Here is a 6,000-nt window from a genome sequence, read left to right as displayed (position 1 = left end):
CCATTGTTGAGGACAAAACATTTGCACCCAAAGATGTGAAAGAAGGATATATTAGGCTTCCTTCCTTTGAAAAGCTCATACGGAGTCTTTTTGAGAATCGGCCGAATGTTGACATGGTTTCTAACAAAGCATGCTGTGCTAACTGCGTCCGCCCAAAAATATTTAGGAAGGTTGGAGTCACTGAGCATTGTTCTTGCGAGTTTCACCAAGGATCTATTCTTTCTCTCTACGACACCGTTTTGTTGTGGTGTTCGTGGTGCGGAGAAGTTGTGGGAAATTCTGTGCTTTTCGCAAAATTCTTCAAAGAATGTGTTTTGAAATTCTCCCCCGTGGTCACTTCTTATGGAGGTTATTGAGAGAGACTTCTCATTCTGAATTTGTTTTGCATATTTTTTGAAAGCCTTGAAAGCATCGCTTTTCTGCACAAGAAACAAAGTCCACGTATATCTAGAGAAGTCATCAACAATTACCAAACCGTAAACATTACCTCCGAAGCTTTTCGTTCTTGATGGACCGAAGAGATCCATGTGCAAGAGTTGAAGTGGCCTCAACGAAGATACAACATTCTTGGATTTTAAAGTTGTCTTGGTTTGCTTTCCCTTTTGGCATGCGTCACACAGCTTATCCTTGATGAACTTAATCTTTGGAAGACCAACAACAAGATCATGCTTTATTAATTTGTTCATGTGCTCCATGTGTATATGAGCGAATCTTTTATGCCATAGCCAAGCCTCGTTGTTGTTTGTCATTAAGCACTTTACCTTCAAGGAGGAGTCATCAAAAGAAGTCATAAAAATATTATTAACCCTTTTACCTTTTAGCAAAATGTCATGGGTGACTTCATGCTTTATCACACATTCATCTTTTGAGAAGTTGATCCGGAATCCTTTGTCACACAATTGACTTATGCTAAGAAGGTTGTGCTTTAGGCCTTCAACATAAAGGACATCTTCGATGATGGTAAAAGGAGGTGCTCCAATGGTTCCTACTCCAAGGATCTTCCCTTTGGTGTCATCACCGTATGTAACATATCCTTTGGCCTTTAAAGATAGATGTGAAAATTTGTCGATGTCGCCCGTCATATGCTTTGAACAGCCGCTATCAAGATACCATTGATTCGAGGTTGTCTTCAAGCATACCTACAAAACAGAATCAAGTTTTGTTAGGTACCCAAATTGCTTTGGGTCCTTGGTAGTTAGTACCCTTTTTAACCCACACATAATGCCCTTTTGGAACGCTAAAGTTTCGCACATAACAAGCATTAGGTGTGTGCCCTTTGATTCCACAATAAAAGCAAGTAGGTTGAAAATCACTTCTATATCTAGGAACATAATTCTTCTTCTTAGCAATCATTTTCTTTTTATGACTTTGATGCATATTTTTAGAATTGTTTACTTTCTCTTTTGCAACTTGTTCACTTGCTTTAACAAAAATGGTCTTATTTGTGCTTGGTTTAGAAAACTTAGAATATCCTAATCCACTTTTATCATTAGAATACCTTTGGTGCTTAAGAATTTCTTCCAACCCAATTTGACCTTTTTCATATCTTTCTAAAACTCTTTTAAGTTGAACAATTTGAAAAGATAAAGATTCACAATTCTTACATGCAAGACTTTGTTTTTCATCCATCAACTTTTGTTTTCCACTTTCAATATATTTTTCCAAAGCGGTATTTTTTTCTTCTAAGGATGAAATTTGTTTCTTTTGGGATGAAATACTTTTATACAATGTCTTGCATTCTTTTAAGAGTTCATTTATAACATCTTGTGTGTCATTGTCATAAACTGAAAAATTGCTACTAACCTCATCGATTTCTTCATCGGAGTGATGTGAAGCCATAAGAGCCATGTTCACACATTCATCGCTTTCCGATTCCGAAGATGAACTGATCTCATTATCGTCCCAAGCAACGTAAGCCTTTTTGTTTTTGAATTCCTTCTTGCCTTTGAATCCTCCTTTCTTTGCAAGTTTTGGGCAGTCCGGCTTTATGTGACCTTGCTGTCCACATTCATAACACGTGACGTCTTGCATTGATGTGGATGCTTCCTTTTTCCTGAAATGGTTATTCTTTTTAGGATAAGAGGAATTTTTATTTTTATTAAAAAACTTACCAAGCTTCTTTACAAGAAGCATAAAGTTCTCATCTTCGGACGTCTCATCATCTTTGTCCTTTTTTGAATCCACCTTCAAGGCAATTCCCTTGGACTTCTTTTCTTGACTTTCGTGCTTCTCGAGCCTTCCAAGTTCCAATTCGTGTTCTTGAAGTTTTCCAAATAGAGACGCGGATGTCATCGTTGAGAGACTCTTCTTTTCCGAAATAGCGGTCACTTTCGGTTGCCATTCTCTTGTCAAAGATCTTAGGACTTTCAGGTTGAGATCATCATTAGTGAAAGTTTTACCCAGAGCGATCAAGTGATTTGTTAGATGGACGAATCTCTTTTGTAAGGCAACTATAGATTCACCGGGCTGCATGCGGAACATCTCATATTCTTGACTTAGAGTGTTTAGCCTCGATCTCTTCACTTCGGTGGTTCCTTCATGTGTTTCAACCAAGGTGTCCCAAATCTCCTTTGCCGATTTACATTGAGATATACGGAAGAACTCGTCCATACTAAGAGCGCTTTGGAGTATGTTGATTGCCTTCTTCTCATTCAGAATCCTTTTCTTATCATCTTCGTCATAAGTGTTTTTCAACTTTGGGGTACCAACTCCATTCACCACATTCACCGGTTTGTGTGGACCTTCTTCAACTGCTTCCCATATACCTTTCCCTTGGGCCTCAAGATGTGCCTTCATTCTGATTTTCCAGAAATAGAAATATTCTCCGGAGAAGAGTGGGGGCTTGTTGCTACTTCCACCGTCTTTGAAAACCGGATTTATGCTTGCGGAAGCCATGCTGGATCTCTAGGAACAAGTTACCTATAACTTGCTCTGATGCCAAATGTAAGTTGTAAATGCGCCTAAGAGGGGGGGTGAATTAGGTGGTTAAAAAACTCTTCGATCTTGATTCCGGTTTTTGGTTATTTTTCGTTTTAGTGCGGAAAAATAAATTGCGGAAAGTAAAAAGACACCGGAAATTATAGTGGTTCCCTTCACAATCCGAAGGTACATCCACTCCCCTTTCGCTACGAAAGGGATTTTACTATAGTTAGAATTATTGTACAGCCTACTCACACCAATGGTGATGCTTACTATCTAACCTATAGGTAAACAAGTGTATGAAGAACAATCCTCTTCAACACCAACCCCTTGTGTCCAACAATCCTAGATCACAAGTCAAACAGAAATAACTCTTTTTGATGATTTTAACAAAGTGTAGTATTATCAATCTTCTCTTGATTGATCTTCTCCTTTTGATAAATAATTCACTCAATGAATAATATATAAGTGTTCAACAAATGAAATGAAAATTTGATTATGAACACTTTTTAAAAATATTGAAGGAAATATGAAAGAGTGATTATCTTTAAGTTTTTTTTTATGAAAATTCTTGGAGGTGAAAATTCATTTTTTGAAAATTTAAGAATTTATATTGCCAAAACACCTTTTCAAAGAGGTATCATTTTCTCCATAAACATTGATGAAAAGATATAATTTTTCAAAAACATTTTCACTGCAACGAACAGTGTTAACCGGTTAACCAAATGGGTTAACCGGTTAACGCATACAACGTTAACACATGATTTAAAAAAACTGGGCTGTTAACCGGTTAACCCATATGGTTAACCGGTTAACAATGTTGAAATGCAGAAAAATACTTTAAGAAAATTGTGTCTTGCATTTCAATGTGTTAACAAATGGTTATATTTAAAAAATGCAAATGCAGATCATGATTGTTGAACACTTGTATACTAATCTAAGAGTGAGTTAGATATACCTAAGAAGTGAATCAACAATCTTGCAAACGGTTGACTTGAAAAAGAAGCTTGATCAAAAAGTTCCTCATGCGTATGTGGCTTGATCACTTTGATGCTTGAATTATCTTTGAAGCTCTTCTCTTTTTGCATTGATGCATGTTGTCTTCATCAAAATACTTCTTGGATTGAAGCTTGCTTCTACACTATCTAGCATCTTAAGCTTCATCTCATGTTCCTGCAATTCACCAAATAAAGTAGTCAAATCCATGAAAGCCAAATCTTTAGATTCATAAATTACAACGACTTTAGGTTGCCAACTATGATTTAAGACTCTAATTTCTTTTACAAACAAGTCCTTATTTTGAAAAAAAAAATCCCATAGTTCTTATGTAATTCACAATAGGAATGAACATTTTCTATATCATAAATATTTTCGTCAAGTTTCATTATCAAGAGATCATACTCATGGGTTAATGGGTTAGTCCTTGCCCTTTTTACCTAAGTAGCTCCTTCATGGATAACTTGGAGGGTGTGTCATATTTCTTTTGGAGTGTCGCAGTAAGGAACACACAAAACTTGGAAGGTGTATCATATTTGTTTTGGAGTCTCGCATTAGAGTTGACTAAAGACATGATAATGATCTAAGTTAGATGAAAATGAAAAGAAGGATGATCAAAATTTAGGGTACGACATTGAGCATTTAAGGATATGTGCATGAACTTCTTACAACAAATGATTTTTTTTTGTACAGGATGATCCCTCAACCCAAAATATAGCTTTTAACAGACTAAGCTCACGAACCAAATAGAATTTTCAATCGACTAATCTCAAGAACCAAACAAATATTTTAGTAGTATAATCTCAAGAACCAAACAAGGAAATCAATCAATAGAATTACACTCTTAAAGAAGAATAAATTAAGCACTTTATAAATGTAAGACAAATCTCACTAGGGGTTTTTATTCTCAAGGCAATAAGACAATTTTAGTGAAAAATAAATAGAAAGAGGAAGAAAGAATAGTATAAATAATGAGAGAAAGATTTTTTTTCAAAAAATTAGTATCTTATGGAATGAGGACAAACCTCTTTTATATAGGAAACAATTTGACTCAAAAACGAAATGATCCATGGGCCAAATTAAATGATTTAATTCATTTAATTGATTAAGGAACTCTAAAAAGCGACAATCCTAATCAATAAAAGGAAATTCTAAATGACTATATGTTTTAATCGATTAAAATGTCTCTAATCGATTATATCACGTTCTTAATCGATTAGAAAGTGTAAAAAAATTCCCAATTAATTAGCAATAATTCTTAATCTATCCTACATAAACCTTTATAGGTTTTCAAGAGATTTTAAGAAATAAGAGTAATTTTAAGATAGTTTAAAATTATAACTAACTCAATCTCAAAAGTTCAATATGTTACAAATGTAACTAACTTTGGGTTTATATACACTAACCCAAATTCAAATGTAATTGAAATGTAAACTAAAACAAAACTAAGTAACTTGAATTTGAATTACATTTAGAACCATCCCTTAATTCATATTAAAGATTAAAATTCAACAACACTAATTCCATCCTTCAAATTGATGAAGTGTTCAATTTTGATCACCTTTTGGTCACCACATCTGTAAGTTGCTTCTAATTGTTGACGTGAACAACCTCAAGCACTCCATTCTGAACTTTATTACTTAGAAAATGATACTTTGTGTCAATGTGCTCGCTTCTTCCATGAAGCACTAGATTCTTGGTAATACTTATGATGACTTGGTGTGACTGCTGAATTACAATTCACCAATTAAAATCTCTTTAGCAACTCAAACTCATACTTCAGTTTGTGCATGATCAGTGCATTTTGATGCACGTTCTTCCATGTTTGTACTTCAGCATTTATTCGGTTTGCTTTTATTATTTTTATGTTTTAATGTGTTTTCATAATTTATTTTATTTTTGCACTTATTTAATTTTCGTATTTAATTTTCAGCATTAGCAGCTTTCGCGAGAAAAATCATATCTTGAGCTAGGAGTATCGGATTGAGACGTGTTGCCAGTCGATGGAAAGCTAAGAAAAAGATCTATAACTTTTGTTCAGATGTCGAGAGCTGAATCAGACTGTAGTAGGGCCAGAAATTTCGT

Source organism: Lathyrus oleraceus, chromosome 3, assembly GCF_024323335.1.
Source record: "Lathyrus oleraceus cultivar Zhongwan6 chromosome 3, CAAS_Psat_ZW6_1.0, whole genome shotgun sequence".
Classification (NCBI taxonomy): Eukaryota; Viridiplantae; Streptophyta; class Magnoliopsida; order Fabales; family Fabaceae; genus Lathyrus; species Lathyrus oleraceus.
This window is presented reverse-complemented; position numbering follows the sequence as displayed.